Below are 23587 nucleotides of genomic sequence, written 5' to 3'. Positions count from 1 at the left end.
AGAACAATTTAGGGAGCTACCACACCTTAAAGGAAATGGTTTGTACTTAAATACCTTTGCTTTCTATCTATACACACCAGTAACCTACTGAACTACAATGTGGCCTCCTGAAAAACTTACCTGTTAGGATATTATACCTGGAAATAATTGGTATCTAGTTTATCTCTCACTACAAATTCATGTGGGCCTTGTAGCCAACCATACACAGATTACTAGTTTTTAAATCAGAATTGCTTACCACAGACTGATTGTCTATAAGGCCATAAACCCCGTGTGAACTGCGAACAGAATGAGGCTGCAAGGAGAAAGCATTGCCTGGTCTCCAAGCCTGCAGAGCTAAGGTTTGTGCTCAGGATCTACAGCAGTGGTCTAAGAAGGAAGCCAGTGGGCATCTCTCTCTTTCAGATGCAAAAGCCTTTCAGTAGGGACAAGCTGGAGGTCCATGAAGCAGTGGTCAGCTGCACTACAATTTGCTTCTGAGATGACAAAGGACACAAAGTACAAACAAAGCAAGGTTGGAGACCTCAGGGAGAGGCATTGGGTGACCCCAGTGTTGTCGGGCGCCTGAACTAGGTCGTATAACATCTTTGCTTGGAAGCCCTCAATCAAGCAGGACTTCTGAGGCCTACAACTGTAATTTCAAACCACAAAAGGAAGCAGAACCCTCTCAAACTTTTATTTTGCTGAGGAAGTGGATGATTTAAATAAGTCTGCTTGACACATGCCTATCTGATTTCCCAATTCCCTTAGGTTTCTTGCAAGTCAGCCATAAAAGCTATTCCCCACTTGTTCTGACAGGATTTATGCATTCTACATCTGGTATTCAGCAAGCATATTTTTCTTCCTTTTTCATTGAACTTCTGCCCATACACACATACAGGGTCTCATTTTAATAGCGGGATTATTCCCTGTGTATTTAAATACACAGGAAACAGGAAATCATCTAAAAGAACACAGTGATCTCATGGTTATATCACTTTTCCCCACAAGCCCATTTGGAATCAGAGACAAAGACAAGATTCTGGAGCTTATAGCTTAGAGTTACTCAACCTGAGAGACAGATTGACCTTAAGTTCCCTCTACTGGTTCTTAACATAGTACAAATTAAGAAAACGAAATAGTACATTTATTCCAAGAGACAGGAGGGAAAAGGATTTTTTCCCAAATAAACCTCTATTCAGATTTCAGAAATGTAAGAAGATTCTTTCATATAGTTGCTGACTGAGGGAACTGTCAGAGCGTCTAGGGAAAGCCTCTGCCTCGGTAGCAAGGGAAGGTTCCTGGGCATTTAAACATTGTGCACAGGTGGTCATAGATTCTTTCAAAGAGGTGTGCAGAATGCCGAAACCTTAGCTCTGCAGGCTTGGGGACCAGTCAATACTTTCTCCCCACAGCCTCATCCTGTTTATGGCCTTGTAGACAATCAGTGTCTGTTAAGCAATTCTGATTTAAAAATTAGTAACGGTGTATGCTTGGCTACAATGCCTGCACTAATTTGTAGTGCTCATTCAAATACTGAGCACCAATATTTCTTGACCAAGTTTCATTTAACAATCACCAAAACCATATGAGATCGTTATTATTAGCCCCAATTACAGATGTGGAAATGATTCTGGGCTCTTAAGCACTCAATGCACTACAAGGGAGAGCATTTCTGCCAGTTAGAAATTCTCTCCAAGAGAGTCAGTTTCTTAGGATGCTTTCATTCTACAGCCCTGGAGAAAGGCTTGAAAATACATTCTTCTTACAGGACACTGCAAACAAAACTTTGCAGGCTCCGTCACAGAACCCTACCAGAAGGGACCAAAGGTGCTCAGAGCCATGGCTCTGAGACATGGAAGATTTCAAAGTCCTTTCTTCACCAAAGAAGAAAGAAATTAGGTTCTGTGTACTCTAATATATTCTATTACTTTAAACATTGGCATCTCTTTTTGGTACATATGTCAACTCTCTGTTAACCTGGATGTTTGATTAATCTGAACATGTTATTCCTCAATCATGCCAGAGAATAAAACATATGTGAAAGCAGGATGCCCTCACTCTGCTGGACCAATGACTGTACTCTCAACTCTTTAGGAATTCCAAGTTTTCCTTCACTTTTGTTTAGCATCAGACATTTTGCTAGTGTTTATCCCACTTCCTTTTCTGTGAGTGTTCTCCTTTCCAACTCATCCAAACCCATCACAGTCCAAACAGGGTTCAGATCTTCCCCAAAGTCTCCATTATTAGCCACACATGTCTTTTAACTTCTTAAACATGCCCTCTCATCAGCCTATAGCCTTGGAACTAGATTATTTTGCACCTATTCTGAAAACTTTGTAATTAATCTTGTCATTTTTTCCTGTGACATTCTTACTCTCCCTCACCTCCTGAAATCCTTTGCAGAGTGAAACAGCTATGTTGTGGGATCTTGAAGGTGCATGCACTTATATGTATGTAGACCAGTGGTGTGCTGGAACTGGCTTGTACCTGGTTGGAGAGCTAATTGTGAGCAGCGTGCTGAAGGTCTCTTCCCAACTCCATTTTCAATGACATCACGTTGGTAGCTTGAATGTGGTCTTTGTGGGAACATTTATATCATGGAAATTAGCAAATACTACAAGCCAGGGCTTTGTTTTCCTCCTTTGGAGAACGAGTTTACCAAGCACTGTGTCCTTGCTACTCAAAGTGTGGTTCACAGACCAGCAGCATGTACATCACTTGAGACCTTACTGGAAATATGAAGTCCAACATCTCACTTAAAGCCTCCCAAATCAGATTTTTGCATTTTAACGATAGCCTGGGATGATTTTTATATTAAAATATGAGAAGCAAGAAACTTTTTAAAAACTCCTGCAATCTAGAATTCATTCATTTTAGACTGTGCTCAGGAACTTTGTTACATTGATTGAAATCCACAGTGTGAAACTGTTTCAATTGTCAAGGCTGCTTGCCAAAGGGCTGAGATATATTTGTCCTATTTACATAATAATTACCAAAAAACTCTGATTAATTTGTTTTTAAAAGTTTGAAGTGGGACAATGTCCAATAACTGGAAGAAATCTGTATTTTTAATATAAAATTCAGGACATACCAAACTAATAAGGGAAATCAAAGGGATTTTCAGGCACATAAAGATTTGGAGTGGAGAATCTTTTCTTCTTTCTACATACCATCTTGATGGACTTGTGGTGCCTAACATATTTACAAATCAAGAACATTCTTAAACCATGGGCTAATATCAAGAAAGCAGCTGTAGCATCTCTGTAGTAATTGCTTCTCCAGTGCAGTCAGTTGTAGTAGAATGAAAAATCCACCAAAGTTTTATTTCTTTTTTTAAAAATAAAATTCTGGGTAAAACATGGAGAATAAGTTCAGAAGTGCAAATGAAACTTGCAATACCAAATTCCAATCTGCAGTAATACAAATTTACGGAAAGCTGGGTCAGTTGAATATTTGTCTGAAAATAAAAGGCTAGATTATTAACAGAACATCATCTTTAGGGTAGGACTGTTTTGAGTTCAAATCCCAGCTCTGCCACTTACTAGCTGTGTGATCCTAGGACACTTTCTCTGTACCTTGATTCTTTACCTGTAAAATGGAAGTGTAAGGATATCACCTATCTAATCACATCTAGTAGTTTTAACAGCCACATTGCTGGTCACCTGTGGTTAACTGGCGACTCTGCAGCCAGAGTGCCTCATTTGAATCTTGGCCCAAACACTAAGTGTGTAACATTGGGAAATTTTCTCCTCTGTAAGATGTGGCTAGAGTAAATAATTCAATCTATGTACAGTGCTTACAAGAGCCCCTGGCCCAAAGTACAAGGGCTCTGTAAGTACATTACCAAAGTCTTCTATTAAATTTTTTTTAGGATTTTAATAGTATCCATCTGCCATTATATAAATTAGCTTGGGTCAGAGCTGGTCTGTAGCTCCGTCATACCAACTAAAGAAAATACAGATTCATGAATGTCTTAGGTAAATATTGAGAGCACTACAGCCTAAGGCAATGGTTCACAGTGTCTTCTGAGGAGCTTTAAAGAACACTGATAACTGGATCCTACCCCCAGAGACTGATGTAATTAGGCATCAGGCATCTAAAATGCTCCCCAGGTGATGCTGTTGTGTACCCAGGATTGAGGAAAAACTGATCGAGGGACATGAATAAACAGGTGTGTAAACCAATGAAGAAACAAGAAGTGCAGTAATTTGGGAGAAGCAAATTGACAAGCTGTAATGACCTGGATATAACTGTTGCCTTTTTTGTTTCTAAGATTGGCCTATTAGCTCTATAGGTCTGTTTTCTTAAGGATGGATGGCATGCCTATCCCAGGCTGATCAAACTGGGGAGATGATATATGTCCACCACCCACTATTTAGACTCATCAAGGACTAATTTGACTAGGAAGTCAATTAATCATTTACAGTGAGTACTATCTCTTTCCAGGAAGAATACCTACTCGGGAAAACAAGTCAACATTAAAAAAACAAACAATAACAACAACAAAAACTGCTCAACAAACCTATGAAATCAGGAAAAGTCTCAAGAGCTTGAGGAGAAGTATAATACTGAAGGAGTAATAAACTAGATTCTAGATTATATAACGATGGTTCTCACTCTATGCCACATGTTAGTATCACCTGGCAAGGGCCATACTGCAGACCAAGTAAATTAGAATACCTGTGTCTTGCTTTTCAAAAATTTCTCAAATGGCTCCAAAGGGCAGCCAAGTTTGAAAACTGATTAGGTTATTTTTCCCACAATGATACCAAATTCCTCTATTTAATGTTTCAGTTCACTTGATAACACATTTACACAAAAGTACCTGATTGATATAGAAAATGTGTTAACATGCCTTTATTTCTCCCCAATGTCTGCAAGTTTTATTTTTGATATTCTTCTTGATCATTAGAATATAATTAATTATTGAATTTATGCAATTAACTAGTCATAATGGAAGTACCCTAAATATCAGAGTTGTGGAAAGTATTAGATCATGCATGAATAAAGATAGGATTTATTTGATGTTAGTTTGCATTTGCAGCACATATCTTACAGAGAAAAAGTAAACAAAGTCACAAAGTTTTATGATTCCTTTTATGACACCATATTGCAACTGTAAATTATCAGTGAATTCATATGGATAATTAGCTGTGTAGATTGTCACCTAATGATAATGGAAACGTTTTTTCCTTCGAAGAATTGGTGGAGAAAAGAGAGTTTCTGCATCTCCCTCTAGTTTATTACCAAGTGCAGTGAATTGCAAATAGTAAATACTCAGTAATGCTTTTAGAACTAAATTGCCTTAAAACCTTGGCTTCTCAAAACTAAAACAACAACAAAACAGGTCTACAGTGTAAAGAACTGGGTTTTGCCTCTTGAATATATAATAAATATTACACACTCACATTATTTGAGTGATGCCAAGAATGTACATTTGGATTCAAGTTTTAGAGCATTCCATATTGTCCACAAGAGAGAACTTCCTTCTCTCAACTTCAATATTGGTGACTAAACTGTTACAAAATATTGAAATTACAGCTGACTCTTGAATAAGATGGGTTTGAACTGCACAGGTCTACTTATTCACAGAGTTTTTCCAAACAAAAGCAGATCAAAAATACTACATATATATACACATATATATATATGTGTATACAAACAAAAGCAGATCAAAAATACTACATATATATACACATACATATATGTATATGTATACAGTATTTTTGATCTGCTTTTGTTTGGAAAAAGTCTTTGTGTATATACATATATATACACACGTATGTGTGTGTATGTATATATATACATATATGTGTGTATGTACATATACACTTATATACACACACATATACACATTTGACTTTTCATATACCTGGATTCTGAAGTCCCAGTAGCAGGACTTAAGTATGCATGGATTTGGGTATATGTGGTTGGTCCTGGAACCAATCCTCTGTGGATATCAAGGGACCACTCTACAGCCTTCTAAAAGTTACCCCCTCTACTACCTGCTCCTCTCTTTGTTGCTTCTAGTCTTCCACGCCTGATTCATTGATTCAAGAGAATGCAGGCAAGTATTGGTGGAATCACAGGAGCCAAAGCAGTGACTTCCCATTCTCGGGTCCTCAACACTCTTGACTGTGTAGCCATATTTGCTGAGAATAAAAGTTATTGGGATTCCTCTTGTCACTGTAATTATTGCCCTTTTGAACACTTGCCTTGGTGATGGTATCTGCTTTCTCCTCTCATTTTCTGAAATTGCATAAATTGGTATAAATAACCTTACATGTATGTGCAAGGATAATTTATTTTTTCCCATTTTTATGTTCCCCATTTTTAGTTACGTGGAACTAAATAAACACCACCAAAATGAGAACAAACAGAAGCTATTGATTCAGAGCTTGCCATAGCAAGGGAGTCAACCACCATCACCTGTATTTGACAAAGACTCAAAGACAGATAGGAATGGGAACGTTTTACAGTAGAAAAAAAAGGAAGGTTTTAGGGAAGCTGGAAGTGCACTAACTAGAAGTGGGGCATCCTAAGTGATTGTTTAGAGAAGGGTAACATATTTGGCTTTCTCTCCTTGGTCTTGAGTTGGAAGCAGAAGCCAAAAAAAAAAAAAAAAAAAAAAGAAAGCTTGCAGTCATTGACCAAGTCCTGACCACTCTGGGCTGAAGGCTACAGAAGTGGAGTTTTGCTTCCTGGGCTGGTGGCCACAGAGATTGTGGGTCAGAGTTCTGTTGTCATAGGTGGTCTGGTCATAGTTCATTTGCATTTTCAGTCTCTCACTTAGAATTAGGAAATTCAGACAAAAAGCTTCTTAAACCTGATTGGCAATTTGAGGCAAAATGACTACCTTTAGCTACTTGTGATTTTTGTGAAAACAGATACATAGAAATTATAAATAGGAATATTATTTCTCATTTTCCTTTCTTCTTATCCAACCATTTACTTTGCATTAATTTGTCTGGCATTAGCAAAGAGCAACTAAATGAAATGCCTTTGTGGACACTGATCTTCAGCCTTAAATAATTATATAATAAATATAATTTATACTATATTTATTCTGTTATAATTATATTTATTTTATAATATAGACTATATATAATAAACATATATGTTTAGTAAAATGTGTTGGATCAAGCTCACCCAAACCAATTAATTTCAGAATCTTGGGATGGGAAGAAAGAGTAGACTGGGAAAACTTAGAAATCTGTACTTTTATAAGCTCCTCAAGGTGAGTGTAGTTTAGTAAAAGGTTGGAACCTTTGCTATAATTTAATGTCTTGCCCATTTTATTGTCTAAGAGTTTGAATGAAGCACTTTGGCACCAAGATTCTTGATTTTTCCATCAGCACGGAGTATTTTTATTCATAGGAATCAGAAAGTCTCTTCATTTTAAAAACAAATATTGGAAAGGCCTAAATTTTACATTTGGAATAGAATCATAAATAACAGCAATGGAAATTTGGAAGGAAGCTTAAAACAGTAATCAATTTGTCCTCGACTACCCCGTCTTGAGGAAACAGGTGAAAAAAATTGGAAGGACCTCTAGTGAAGTTTTTAAAATCTTTCCCAGTAATACATTCTTTAGTGAAGAGAATTTAATTTTAAAAGGTTTATTTCTATCCAACTTATTTATTTATTTTCTTACTCAAAATTCTCCGAAGTTTAAAACGTTGTTTCAAACAAACATAAAATCTAATATCTAGGCACTTATTGAAAATAGGGGGAAAAATATTGATTTTATCTTTCCCTTAAACAAGTCTGTTCTAAATAATAAAACACAAGCTTTTTAGAAGTGATGGTTTCCAAACATCATTCTTTTTCTTTTGCTTGTCAAGATTCAAGTATACAACACTCTCTCTAAAAAAAAAAAAAAAAAAAAAAAAAAAAAAAAAATGCAAACAGGCGCTCCAGGCACATCAGATCCTTCGCAGTGTGCCACTAGATAGCCAACAATAGGTGTCAGGCTTCCAAGAAGATGAGTTGGGTTAGAGTGTGGACTGAGAAAGTGTAAAAATATACAAGTGTGATGAACCAGCTGGTGGTGGGTTTTGGAGTCACTAGCTTTATTTTTACATTTAATCCATATTAGATTGTCAACTTTCAGAGTTGCCAGTATTCAACCTTTTGTATGTAGGATTAGTGGTGATGAGTGAGTGTCCAGAAAAAAGAGGCTTAGAGGAAATTTATAATCAAACCATGACACAATAGGAAGTGGTTGAGTTTAGACAGCAACAAGGTGGTGATAAGTTAACCAACACTACCATGTTTCCTTCTCATCTCAATAAAATATAGATTCCCCAGAAGAACTCTGGACAAATGCATATACACACGTATATATACACGCATATATAAACATACACACATACACACACTTTAGAAGACATATACATATATATTTGTCTTCTGAAGACATATATGTTTCTAGATACATATATTCATGTTTCTACTTTAGAAGACATATTTATAGAGATATATATTTAGAAGACATATATATATATATCTATATATGTCTTCTAAAGTAGAAACATGAATAGAAAGGAGGCCTAAAGACAACAAAAGCCAAAATTGACAAATGGTATCTAATTAAACTAAAGAGCTTCTGCACAGCAAAAGAAACTATCACCAGAGTGAACAGGCAACCTACAGAATGGGAGAAAATTTTTGCAATCTATCCATCTGACAAAAGGCTAATATCCACAATCTACAAATAACTTAAAAAATTTGACCGGGCATGGTGGCTCACGCCTGTAATCCCAGCACTTTGGGAGGCCGAGGGGGGTGGATCACGAGGTCAGGAGATCGAGACCATCCTGGCTAACATGGTGAAACCCCATCTCTACTAAATATACAAAAAATTAGCCGGGTGTAGTGGCGAGCACCTGTATCCTCAGCTACTTGGGAGGCTGAGGCAGGAGAATGGCGTGAACCCAGTGGGCAGAGCTTGCAGTGAGCCGAGATCGCGCCACTGCACTCCCGCCTGGGCGACAGGGCAAGACTCTGTCTCAAAAAAAAAAAAAAAAAAAATTTTACAAGGAAAAAACAACTTCATCAAAAAGTAGGCAAAAGATATGAACAGACACTTCTCAAAAGAAGACATTTATGTGGCCAACAAACATATGACAAAGAGCTCATCATCACTGGTCATTAGAGAAATGCAAATCAAAACCACAATGAGATACCATCTCATGCCAGTTAGAATGGTGATCATTAAAAAGTCAGGAAACAACAGATGCTGGAGAGGATGTGGAGAAATAGGAATGCTTTTACGCTGTTGGTGGGAGTGTAAATTAGTTCAACCATTGTGGAAGACAGTGTGACAGTTCCTCAAGGATCTAGAACTAGAAATACCATTTGACTCAGCAATCCCATTACTGGGTATATACCCAAAGGATTATAAATCAAGCTGCTATAAAGACACATGCACACGTATGTTTATTGCAGCACTATTCACAATAGCAAAGACTTGGAGCCAACCCAAATGTCCAACAATGATAGACTGGATTAAGAAAATGTGGCACATATACATCATGGAATACTATGCAGCCATAAAAAAGGATGAGTTCATGTCCTTTGCAGGGATGTGGATGAAGCTGGAAACCATCATTCTCAGCAAACTAACACAGGAACAGAAAACCAAACATCACATGTTCTCACTCATAAGTGGGAGTTGAACAATGAGAACACATGGACACAGAGAAGGGAACATCACACACCGGGGCCTGTCGGTGCGGTGGGGGGCTAAGGGAGAGATAGCATTAAGAGAAATACCTAATGTAGATGATGGGTTGATGGGTGCAACAAACCACCATGGTACGTGTATGCCTATGTAACAAACCTACACGTTCTGCACATGTATCCCAGAACTTAAAGTATAATTTAAAAAAAAACACAAAAATGTGTATTAGCACATTAAAGGTTTTGAAGAAAAAAAAAAGGAGGCCTACATAAATTTCACAGTAGTTTAAGACTACTCTTTTGACTTTGGTAAATTAATTAACTCTCTTTTATCTCAGTTTTCCCCATCTGCAAAGGGAGAATAATAATAGCAGCAACACCACAGGGTTATCTGTGTATTAGTACATTTTCACAGTTATAAAGAATACCTGAGACTGGGTAATGCATGAAGGAAAGAGGTTTAATTGACTCACAGTTCAACATGGCTGGGGAGGCCTCAGGAAACTTACAATCATGGCGGAAGGGGAGGGAGAAGCAAGGCATGTTTTACATGGTGGCAGGAGAGAGAGAGTGTGCAGGGGAAATTGCCACTTCTAAAACCATCAGATCTGGTAAGAACTCCCTGACTATCACAAGAACAGCATGGGGAAACCGCTTCCATAATCCAATCACCTCCCACCAGGTTCCTCCCACAACATGTGGGGATTACAATTAAAGATGAGATTTGGGTGGAGCCACAGAGCCAAATCATATCAACATATTAGATAATTATAAGAACATAGCTTGGTATAAGACAATCATATAATAAGTGTTAGCTATTTTTTTATTAATGTAATATCCATCCAATAGATATAAAAATCTGGCTGAAACTGAAAAAAAATGCACTATGAGTTTTTACCAAGAAATTATGGGATTGGGGCAGGGAGCGGGAATGATATGCCCAAAATACTCGAATTTCGAGTTAAATGTCATTTACATACATTTTTATGACTGGAAAGGACGTAACCTCACCTGAATTGTATTTTCTTTATAGACTCTGTTACTATAAAAAGATACCCCTTAAATTTCTACCAAATTACACATCTAGGACTTTTTAGAACGTATGTTTATTTTTAATTTGAAGGTGCCCTTGGGTGTTCCCATGTTCACAGGCAAAGCTAAAGACTTCAAAAGTGTTCAAGGATTGATTGGCTGGTTCAGTGTTGAAATGTAATTTGCATCCCATACCTTCCTAAACTCCCATGAACCGGAACTCAGAAACATTTCCCTGTGAAAGTAGCTCTCAGAAGTAGCTGTTTGTTTATTCATTTACTCAGGATCAAATACTAGGCAGACACCCACAAAAGTAGCTAATTTAGGAATCTCAGGAAACACATTTTCTAAGGTTGCATCTGTCATATTAATTTTATATTGCTTGATATAAAATCTTTCAGTTTTCCTTTAGTAACCTAGGATCTTATATGAAATCTCTCTGGCCTTATAAATTCATGAATCCTGAATAAAATAAGTAAGCAAAATTTAAACAAATCTTGTTTTCCTGGGTGCTTGGACCCTCGTAAATAAAATCTAAAACATTTTAAATTATTCTATCCTAGTGTGTCTTTCTTTTCTGTTTTTCTTCCATTAGGAAGAATTTGTTGTGAGACCAGGTGAAGAAATTCAAGAAGCTTAAGAAATGGCCCCAAATTTCAAAGAGTTTATAATTTCACAAGAAAACAAATAATAGCCATATAGTAATTATAACAGAAAATGATTAAGTATCAAATGGATGTCAAAGGAGTTCATAGAAGACCCTTCCTAGGGGTTAATTTGGTCCCTGGAGGAAAAAAGCATTACCTTCAGTGACTCCTCAAGTCCTGGAAGAATGAGTGAATTTGCAAAAGGCAGAGAGCATTTGGGAGATTATTCAAAATGGAGAAAACGAGAGAAATAAACACTACATATTCAGACAGTCAAGAAATAACAGGATAAGGTGGAATTGAACACAACGTTTCCAGACATTTATATATAGAGATTAAAAGCATTTTTTTACATATTAAATATATAGCAGAACACAAAAGCAAGAAAGGAAATCTCCAAATGCTAGAGCATAGAGCCAACATGACAATGTATCTAGAACTAAGGGAGATTACAGGTCTCAAAGCCTGGGATTTTCATGGCTATTCAAGGCCAGAAGCTGGCCAGGAAAATGTGTTTATAGAAGGAATAGGAACTGGGCTTCCTGTGCAGAATCAGAACCCTAGAAAGCACTGCACTAACCTTGAAGGAACCAGATCATCTCTGCCTGCATACCCAAGATAACTGCTGGAAATGAGCCAATAGCCCCACTCTGTGGGTAAAATAGGAGTCTTCTAGAGATATGAGAACCCCAAGACTGAACAACATGTGGGAGTGGGAATAGACTCAGAATTCCAGGCTGAAAAACTAACACAAAAAATAATTCAGAATCAGTGTGTCTTGAAGGTGCTGACAGGAACACCAGTGGAAACCACCCCAGGTGGTTATCTGGATCTCTAGAAAAGATACTTCCTTCTGAAGTAAACTCATATGCAAAATAAAACAGAATTTTAAAAAATAGGACACTTAGCATCATGAAAGACAGCTTACAGGACATGAGGAATGAACAAGAATAGAACATGAAAGAGAGCTGACAATAAGTATGTTTACAGTGTTTAAAATATAAAGGAAGAAATGGCATCTGTAAAATAAAAACAGAAAGTTATGAAACAGGATCTTAAAAGTCAAGTGTAAGTACAGTCATTAAATCTCTTTAGGAATTTAAGCAAATGGATTATACAAGACAAATCATGCTTGAAGATGAGTTAGAAGATGGAACAGAACATCTCCGTGATATGGAGGACAAAAATAAAGGAATGGAGGATATAAAACAGAAGTTAGGAATCATAAATGCTCTAGTATCTGCCTCAGAGAAATTCTAAAGACATAAATAAACAAACAGCAAATAAACAATATGCTAAAATATAATGGTAGAGACTTTTCCAGAAATCCGAAGGTATAAATCCTCTGATTGAAAGCATTCACCAAAGGCCAAGAAGAGTAAATAGAAATATGAGGGGAAAAGGTTTAAATAAAGCAAAAAAAATATGTGAAAGATTAGTGTGTAATGTGGTTGAGAAAGTCATTTGGGTCAGATTACAGAGGCTCTGGAAATCAGGCTAAGGAGTTTTGACTGTATCTTGTAGGAAGTGAACACCATGAACAAATGTGTAGTGGAGTTGCTGCAAAAAAAAATGTAATGCTTTAGGACATTTGAAACAGGAATAATGCAGTGGTGTTTTCCATGAAAGAGAGAATTTTTATCCAAATTATTGTTTTATATCTTTACTATACTTCATATTTCACATTTTATGTTTTAGTCAAAAAGTATATCCAAATACTCTGAAATGTTACTTTTAAGTATTATATTTATAAAGGCTGTGAAATTCTAAAGGTGTTAAAAAACAAAAAAATCAAAAATAATATAGACAAAAATCTTAAGGAGCCATATAGTCTATATTCATAGACCAAAGCTTTTCAAATGAATAAAGCAGATAAAAATCTATTATTTTAATGATTTCCAGAAAGGAGGACACTCATTTCTTGTTTAACAACATGGTAGAGGGTCAAGTGCAGAGCCAATGTCTGAGGAGACAGAGCTGATGAGCCAGTCCCTTTCCTGAAGGCAATTGCTGATTATCCAGTAGGGAGATAAACTAAATATCAATTAACACAAGACTGTGGGCAATGTGCTGTCAGAGGGGTACACATTCTTCACGACAGGAGCCCCAGAGGAGGACTTCTAACTGAACTAGTGGAAGCTGGAGAGTCTTCTAAGATGACATTATGCTGAAGCTGCAGCTGAGAAGTTGGATTCACTAAACCAAAGGCCTTTTACACCTTCAGGGCACTGCAAGCACCAGTTGTTGTTTATGGCTGAGGCACAAGGAACAAAAGGGGACATCCTGAAAAGGGGGCTGGAGAAAGGCAAGTGAAGGCCAAATCATGAAATGCTTTCTCGGGGCCATTCTTTAGAGTATAACTTTCTACAATCGGTGATAGGAAGTCAATAAATGCCCCAGAAGCCAACATCAGATTTGGATTTGTGTTGGAGAATGATCACTTTGGGAACCATGCGGAGGGTGGATGACAAAGGGACAAGACCAGAGGCAGCAAGACAGACCCCCTGGGGAAGAAAAATACAACGATCCAAGCAGGAAATGATGAAGGCCTAAGGCTTTTTAACATTGGAGATGGAAAGGAAACTTTTTGTTTTTGTGGTGCAGAATTTTTTCTCCAATGAAATATTATGTGAAACATTACAATATAAAACCAGTAACTGCAGAGCTGATGGAGGGAGAGGTGGAAGATGTGAGTCACTCTGCTCTGCACCAGCTCCTGGCATGCTTCAGCAGCCCCTGAGGCCCCTCTAAGAAACACAGTTTGACAACCCCTGGACGAAAGAGATATATTTAAGATGTAGAATCAATGCTTCCACCCACTTTACTTAATAAACTCTTGTGGTGTCTAATAATCTGTAGTGTCAAGCTTTTCTTCGCTATCTAAAGTAAATCTCTGCAAGAGTTCATAAGAAGGCTTGTCTTATTTCTTTGGATGTCAAATAAATATTGCACTCGATAAATCTCTCAGTGTGTCTCTAGCCTCTGCAAGCATACGTCAAAACCCAGTTAATTATAGACTTGTGGAAGCTGACCTTCTGACCCTCCATATCTCAAATCCATCTGGGTGCGATGACTCTGGATCCAGACTGCATGAGCAATTCAACTTTTTAAACTCTCACCTAATTTTATTATATATTCTCTCCTTTGGGAGACTCATTCACCTACATGTTTTCAACCTCTGCCTGTAACTGGGTGATGATGTCCAAATATCAATAGCTAGGCCTGACTCTATTTTGCACTCCTGATTTGCAGTTCCTAGTGGACATGTTTTTGGGGTTTTTGTTGTTGTTGTGGTCTTGTTTTGGTTTGTTTTGTTTTTGAGACGGAGCCTCGCTCTGTCGCCCAGGCTGGAGTGTAGTGGCATGATCTCAGCTCACTGCAACCTCCGCCTCCTGGGTTCAAGTGATTCTCCTGCCTCAGCCTCCCAAGTGGCTGGGACTACATGCATATGCCACCACGCCTGGCTAATTTTTTAATTTTAATACAGACGGGGTTTTACTGTGTTAGCCAGGATGGTCTAGATCTCCTGACCTCGTGATCCGCCTGCCTTGGCCTCCTAAAGTGCTGGGATTACAGGCATGAGCCACCACGACTGGCCGTGGACATGTTTAATTAGGCTTCGCAGATAGCAGTGCTGGTCAAGATGAGCCTTATCTCTACCCCACACCTACTCTGCCAGTTTTGCTTACTGAGTATGCTGCCACCAGTGAGTACCCAGCAATCACCCTGTGCCACTCCTTTCTCACTCCCATGAAATTGCCTCAGTCTCTGTGGCCTGTCGTTTCTGCCATCTTAAAACCACTCAAAGCTGACGGTCTCCTCTCCTGCCTCCTGTGGCTTACATCTAGCTGCCTGAAATTACCATGGCAGAGACTGTGGTGTCACCAAGCACCCATCTGCTTCCCCCCCACCCCGTTTTCCAGCCTCCTGTGGTTAGGCAAAGCCACGGAATTGGCTGTGACTACAAGAAGAAATGGCATGTATTACTTCCACTGTGAAGCATAAAGGAGCCACTGCAAACCCTTGCAGTTGTCTCTCCCCTGATGTGGTGACTAAAAAGGTCGTGTGTTGGAGATAGTGCAGTCAAAAGATGGCAGAGTCTGGGTCCCTGAGTGACACTGCAGAACAGACCCACCCCACCTCCCGCTGTCTTGTGTAGGGCATCCAGAAAGAGTGAGAAATACCCTCCTGTTGTGCTAAGCCACTGAAATGTAAGCATTGTTTGTTACCACATCATAACCTAGCTTATGCTGACTAACATACTTACTGAATTGTCTCCTCTTCTTCAAGACAGCCTTGCTTCAGTACTCTATACCACCTCAGACACGTCTGCCATCTCTGCCATGGTAATGGAAGCTGCGGGAGGCAGGAGAGGAGATTGTCAGCTTTGAGTGGTTTTAAGATGGCTGAAACGACATTTTATCATGTCACAAATACTTCATCACATGTCTTGCACAAAACTCTTCAGCAGCCCCTCATGTCAGGCAAACCATAAACCTGGAAGTCTCTTGCAGGTCTATAAAGGGCTTGTGATGGTCTGCCACAGCTTGCCTTACAGCCTCACCTCCCAATGGCCCTCAGAGCATCCCTGGCACTCTCTCCCCAGGCCCAACTGTCTGCACATCCTGTAGGGGGCCTGTTTACTCACTTCTAGGTCCCAAAGCAGGCTGTGGCCTGTCTGTAACATTCTCTCCATCTTCACTCTCCTCTGTGGGCACACTCCTGTCCCTCACACAGGACTGCAAGTCTCATCTCAGGTACATTTTATTTTGCTATTTTATTTTATTGTGGTAAAAACACTTAACATGAGACTTACTGCTTAACAAATTTTTAAATGGACAATACAGTATTGTTGACTCTAGGTAAAATGTTGTACAGCAAATCTCTAGAGCTCGTTCATCTTGCTTGACTGGAGCCTTATGCCTGTTGATTCATAACTCTATAGTCCTCCCTCCTGCTATTCCCTGGCAAACACCGTTTCATTCTTTGATTCTATGAATCTGACTATTTTGGATACTTCATATAAGTGGAATAATGCAGTATTGGTCTTTCTGTGACTGGCTTATTTCACTTAGCTTGATGTCCTCCAGATTCATCATGTCGTTGCATATTATATAATGTCCTTCCTTTTTAAGGCTGATAATATTTCAATGTATATATCACATATTCTGTATCTATTCATCTGTCAATGGACATTTAGGTTATTTCTACATCTTGACTATTGCGAATAGTGCTGCAATGAATGTAAGAGTGCTGATATCTCTTTAAGATCCTGGTTTCAACTCTTTTGGATAAATATCCAAAAGTGGGATAGCTGGATCATATATATGGAAGTTCCATTTTTAATTTTTTGAGGAACCTTCATAGTATTTTCTGTAGCAGCTTCACTATTTTGCATTTCCACCAACAGTGTGCCACCGTTCCTATTTCTCCACATCCTCGTCAACATATTTTGTCTTTTGTTTTTCTGTTGTTGTTGTTGTTTTTGATGATACCCATCTGGACAGGTGTGAAGTAAAATCTCATGGTGGTTTTTATTTGCATTTTCCAAATGATCTGTAACATTGAGCATTTTTTCTTATATTTGTTGGCCATTTGTATCTTCTTTGGAGAAATGTCTATTCAAAATCTTAGCTCATTTTTAAATCAGATCATGTGGTTTTTTGCTATTGAATTATAGAAGTTCCTTATATATTTTGAGATTAGTCCTTTATCAGATAGATGGTTCATGGATATTTCTTTCATTTCATCAATTGCCTTTTCACTCCATTGATTGTTTCCTTTGCTGCACAGGAGCTTTTTAGTTAGATGTAGTCTCATATTGTTTTTGTTTTTGTTGATAGTGTTTTTCATGTTATATCCATGAAGTCATTGCCAAGACAAAGTCATAAAGTTTTTCCCTATGTTTTTCTTGGAGATTTACAGTTTTGGGTCTTAGGTTTAAGTTTCTAATATATTTGAGTTTAGTTTGTATATAATAGAAAGGTACAATTTCATTCGTTTGCATGTTTCCCAGTACCATTTGTTGAAGAGAAAAGCCTTTCTCCATTGTGTATTCTTGGCACCCTTGTCAAAGATCAGTTGACCATATATGTGTGAATTTATTTCTGGGTTCTCCATTCTGTTCCACTGGGCAGTATGTCCATCTTTATGATAATATATACTCTTAATTACTGCAGCGTTGTAATGTAATTTGAAATCAAGAAGTGTGAGGCCTCCAACTTTGTCCTTCTTTCTCGGGATTCCTTTAACTATTGGTGGTCATCAGTGGTCCCATATGAATTTTGAAATTGTTTTTTTCTTTTACTGTAAAAACAGAAAATTGGGATTTTGATAGGTATTTCACTGAATCTGTAGATTGCTTTGGACATTTTTCAGATACATTTTTTTATGTGGATGCCATTCCTGACTCCAATAGGCAGAGGTAACTCCACCTAAAACCAAACTCCACAGTATTCTGTACTGAGCTCTAGAACATATCACACAAAAAGTCTCATAGTTCCTTTTTTTCTTCTGTTCCTTTCATTCTTTACTTCCCTGTCTTTTTGTCTATTCCATTGTTACCACTAGTTTCCAGAAACACAAAATGCATCATAGTGAATACCACAGAAAGAAACAACTAACAAAACAAATTAAAGACAAAAGGCAACACTAAAGCTTTTACTAACTGCATTTTACAAAATAATTCAAAAGGCGTTCTTTTCTTTTCAACCCAACTTTTTGAAAATAGGGAATGTGCTTCTTGTAGATACAACAGATTAATTCCATATCTATTAAGATATTGAGTTCTTTTTAATGATTGAGTATAATTATACAGGAGAAAGGACCTGCAGGAAAAGAGGAATTAAGTTAAAGTCCAAATTTGTATCTGACTATCATTGCTACTGATGTGCAGGCAAAGCCCAAACAATTACCATTCCCTACATCTAAAATTAACATCTTCAAAATTTTCATAATGATGTTTTAAGCGTTATAGTGTGGAATATTATTGGCTTTATTTTAACTTGAATGCTTTCTATTTTCTTAATTATCATATTGTTTTTATTAAAGAAAAAACTTGGTTTAATAAAATAAATTAAATTTTGTTAAATTTTGATCCATTACAAAAATATTTTATACTTTTTAATGAATATGCATAGAAAGTGTCATGTAAAAATTTTAAGAAATGGATTAATTTTTTGCATTGTTTCTGATTAAATGATTATGGAAACTATAACAAAGAAATTAATTATTCCTCTGCTTTAATTTTCTGACCAGGCACTTCTAGGAATTCTTATATAGGGACTCTTAAAGTTGATTGCTTTCAGCTAGAAAATGGAAAAGCCTCTGAAACTAAATGACTTTATAACTTGAAAAATGTTTAAAGACTCAAAGAGCTGTGATTTTTTAAATTTCTTCTCGTGTTTGGCTCCAAAGCAAATGCATACAAAACTTCCAAAATCTAAAGAAACAGGGAAAAGACCAATTTAGAAATTAAAATTGGTCAATGTCCATTAATCAGTCTAGAAATGAGCTGATAAGTGTTAGGACTGGTTAAAATTAAATCATATCAGAATATGTGGAAAATTCTAAAGTTTACTGTGGGGATGAAGTGGGGCAGGAAGTAGACTCAAATGGTAAAGTTGCCCTTAATTATTAGTTCTGCAATCTAAATGTATCTATTTATTTTTGTAGACACACATTCCTTCATTAAGCAGAAATTGATCAACTGTATTATATAAAACATTGCATTAGTTGTCAGTTTAAGTAACACCTGATCTAGTTCCAGCTTAAATGTATAGGAATTGATGAAACTTTACTCTACAAATGCTTAAATTTTTGAATATTTTGACTAAGATCATGCAAAAAATACATATATAGTGCAAAAAAGATATATATTATATATTACATATAAAATATATATAATATATTATATATATACTATATATATTATATATACCAGTATAGTATATTACATATACCAGTATATTATATATATTATATTGCATATTTTATATTATATATAATATTATATTACATATTATTATATTATATATGCCAGTATATTATATATATACACACATATATACATACATATTTATATATGTATATATATACACATATATATGTGTGTATGTATATATATACCAGTAAAAAAGCTAGTGATGCCCAGTGATTCTATCTACTGGGTGGGCATGATATTCCTTGTCCTCCACATCTCATCCATTGAACTGTAATTTACAAACCTTCTCATTAGCTTGGACCATTTTGGCAAGGATTTGATTTGGCAGTTTCACATACAGCCTTTTTCTGCCCTTGAAAATATAATAGAGCACTCTGTGGCCATAACGTTACCAGCTTTCACAACCCACATGAGATACGCGAGTACAAATGTAAATAAGGTGGAAGGAGCTGGAAGGGCAGGGGAGTGAGTATTGGGAAGAGCGTATCCCTGGGTTTCCTCTGTTGTTCAGAAGGGCAGGCACAGCAAAGAGCCTCAGGCAGTGTGGAGACGGAGGGAGGGTGCCAGTTGGCCTCAGAGTTCAAGTGTGGAGTCAGAGGGCTCATGGAGATCTACATCCTCTGGAATCCCACAGCTCATTATGCAGTCCCCTTACGTGGCTTTCCTTATGCTCTGTTTTCCTCATTTCAGTGTGGAGGAAACCAACGCTAAAAATGTGTGCTGCATATCACATTAACTTTATTTCTTCCTGATTTACACTCTTTTCTCTCTGAGGAAGATGGAATGTAGCTTGGTTCTCTGATTCATTTCCCTTAAACTCTGTTCTCCGCCAGGTTAACCCTGGGAAGGGTCATGACAGGTGCAGCTACACTGGTTCATGTTATTCTGTACCTTGTCACCTTCATTTCCCTTTTGAGTCGTGTTTTGTTGGTTCCACTTTAAATTATGAAATGGACTGCTCCCTGGAGTGCATGACATCATTCACTTTTCCATGACATGGAAATTAAATGCTTTTAAACCCTTCTGAAACAGTAGTCAGACAGATCCATTACCGCACTGAATCCATTTCTAGTAAAACATTTAATTTAAAAATTTGTAGCAACATGTCAGAAAATGGCAGGCTTCCAGCTAGTTCTTCTGGAAACCACACATTTTGGGGGGTAAAAAATGTGTGGACAGTAATACAAGATGCTCTTGTCAACCTGATCATCCTCCAGTTGTATACAACATACTCACATCTGGTTCTGGAGGATAGAAAATGGTATCCCTTTTCCTTTTTCATAGCTCTAACATCCGGCTGAGTATCTTGGGTAGAGTGGGTGCCTAGTAAATGTTGACTGTAAGAATGAACCACTAAATGATTGAACATATAAATTTGAATATTCACTTATAGATGACTGAAATGATAAAAGATTCTCTTTTTTCATATTCTCAAGGTAAGCACTGTAAAATGATATAATGTTTTCTTCTTCCAGAGAATGAGAACACACAGTTGAATATTTGCCATCTCTCTGGTCTTTCTGGATAAAACCTCCTTTGGCTACCTCTCTGATTTAATCTCCTGCTGCTTCCACCCCAACCCCTTATCAGTTCCAGGTCCCCCCACCTCTATCCTGTTCCCTGTAAATATGCCAAAGACTTTCACACCCAGAGTCTTTGTCCTCCAGTTCTCCTGTCTGGGATGCCCTTCCTTCATTATCCCCCTGCCATGCTTCCTGGCTTCACTGAGGGCTCTGGTCAAGCGTAACCTCAAAGACGTCATCTTTAATCATCTTACTTAAAAAGCACACTTTTCCCATCCTCTTCTTGCCAGTACTGTTGCCATGTGACATCATATATATTTATTTGCTTATTTTCTGCCCTTCTACTAGGGCATTCACACCATGAGAACAAGAACTTGTCTATTTTCTTCATTGTGTATCCTCCCTCAGTGTCCAGAATAGTGCCTGTCAATAAATATTTGGAAAATGATAAACAAATTTAGAACATATTTGGCTAGCAAGAGGTTTAATTGGAAGGTAGAACCTATGGTGGAAGGAAAATTAGCTTGCGGTGAAAAGGATTCAGTTCTATAATATCACTTACTAATGGAGACCTTGGACAAATTATTTGACTTCACTGAGTCTCAGCTTCCCCCTCAATAAAAAAAGGCATAGTAGCCTCTGTGTTGAGAAAACATAAGGGAACAGCAGCTTCAGAAATGATCAAGACAGAAACAGACAGCTATATACATTGATCATGAAGCTAAACAGCATGCAGCCATGATTAGCTGGGGTTGAAGAATACTAGGTCAGTTGAAGAGTGACATTTCTAAAAGCCTGTATCTTATCTACAGTTTGGAATCTATTTCTCAGTTTCCTTCAAAGCAATTAATTATTATAGCAAATTAATTCGAATTGACAATGAAAATTTAAAAATCGCAAAGACATTTAGAAAACTTCAAAAGGTCCTTGATTTCACTTAGAAACAAGAATTGCAGGACAAATTTTTCCCTTGCTGTCTTCCCTGAATCCCTTCTCCAATTCTCCTACACCTTTCCATGTATTCTGGAGGGGTTTCCAGTCAAGGACTCTCCTTTTCCACTTAGAAACTGGCATGTGACCCTGGTTGGCCAGTTGGCATCATTTAATCTGGGACTGATTTAATCACTGGCAAAAAAGCAGGTTTCTTTCCTTCCACAATGACTATGCATTCAGCTAGCCTTATTTTTCATCACACAGAAAGGACCAGTTTAACTAGAAATGATGCCAACACAGAGAAGTAGAGTTTAGAGACAAAGAGAGAAAATGTCCTGATAACATCTAAACGTGTCTGAAGTTAGCTCCTCTACTTTTTATACCTAGACTTTTCAAGGAATGTGAACAAACAAATTATCTTGTCTTTAAGTAAGCTAGTTTGAATTGTAAGAGGTCTAACAAATATAGGAGGATATGGGGAAACAGGAGAGAACAAGACAGGACTTCATCCAAAACACAGAAGCAATAGGGTGAAACAAAATGTTGCACTAATCCCTGCATTTCATAAAAGAAAAGTTTTTCACACCTACCTACTCATATCCCAAGTCCCTATTTTCATCAGGTTCTTACCTCCAACCCTGGCCAGGGGAACCCCAGTAGTAGCTTGGGGCTGAAGAAATCCCAAATTTCACTAACAGGTAAGGAGTGATGCGGGGATAGCGGTTCCAGCACCATTACTAGTCAGCAAGAAGGGAGTCATGTTCCTGTCATCCAGGTTGGACTCTCTATATATTTATACACAGAATCACAAATACCCAAACAGATGGGTTCTGAAATACTATTAGTACAAGTCAATTGGGCTCAACAAGCAAACAGGATACTTATAAGCAAACATTTGAAACACTACATTCCTAAACTGAAGATTGTTGATAATTTTTACCACTATAAACGTGTGTATGAGTGTGCACGTGTGTATGTGTGTGTGTGATGTATATGATTATTCATTCTTAGTTACAAAAGAGTAACAGTTTTCAAAGTGTGGTACAGGGAACCCTGGAGGCCCCTGACACACCTTCAGAGGGCCCATAACAATTCTAAGACATTATTTGCCTTTTTCACTCTCATTTTTAGGGAGGGATATTATCCATGTATTTTAATTGAGATAAAATATACATGACATAAAATTTACCATTTTATTCATTTTAATTGTACAGTTAAGTGGCATCAAGTACATTCACACTGCTCTATAGCCATGCGATTGATTTTTAATATCAGCTTTACTGAGGTACAATTTATATAGGCTAAAGTTGACCAACTTTAGGTATACAGTCTGGTGAGCTTTGATCAATGTATGTAGCTGTGCAGTCACCACAACAACCAAGGTATAGGATATTTCCATCACCCCCCAAAGTTCATTTGTGTGCTTTATAGATAACCCCTTCTTTCCTGGCTGTGAGCAACCACAGACCTGCTTTCTCTCACTATGCTTACACCCTTTCTAGAATTTCACATAAAATAATTATACAGTATGTATCTTTTATGTCTGGCTTCTTTCACTTAACAGAAATGAAATTTATCCATGTTGTTGTGTGTACCAGTATTTTGTTCTTTTTTTGTTACTGAATAGTATTCCATTGTATGGATGTACCACAGTTTGTTTATCCATTCATCATCTATAAGACATTTGAGTTGTTTCCAGTTTGTGGCTAGAATGAAGCTTCTGGAACAAATTGTTGTACAAAAATATGCTTTCATTTATCTTGGATGAATACCTAGGAGATGGATGACTGGGGCATATGGTAAATATATGTTTGACTTTATAAAGAACTGCTAAACTGTATTCC

At 37.4% G+C, this 23587-nt stretch overlaps 1 long non-coding RNA gene across 1 annotated transcript in view; it reads right to left on the bottom strand.

Moving 5' to 3' along the window:
* The window catches only part of LOC105739573, a 44550-nt gene that overhangs the window by 1854 nt on the left and 19109 nt on the right, over window positions 1-23587 (bottom strand). Inside the window, exon 2 of the long non-coding RNA XR_004029369.1 lies at window positions 15613-15701. This is a non-coding gene — a long non-coding RNA (uncharacterized LOC105739573). The remainder of the gene's footprint in view (window positions 1-15612; window positions 15702-23587) is intronic.

The sequence above is a fragment of the Nomascus leucogenys genome, chromosome 3, assembly GCF_006542625.1.
Source record: "Nomascus leucogenys isolate Asia chromosome 3, Asia_NLE_v1, whole genome shotgun sequence".
NCBI classification, from domain to species: domain Eukaryota; kingdom Metazoa; phylum Chordata; class Mammalia; order Primates; family Hylobatidae; genus Nomascus; species Nomascus leucogenys.
The sequence above is the reverse complement of the archived record's forward strand: the minus strand, read 5'-3'. Positions and strand labels throughout refer to the sequence as shown.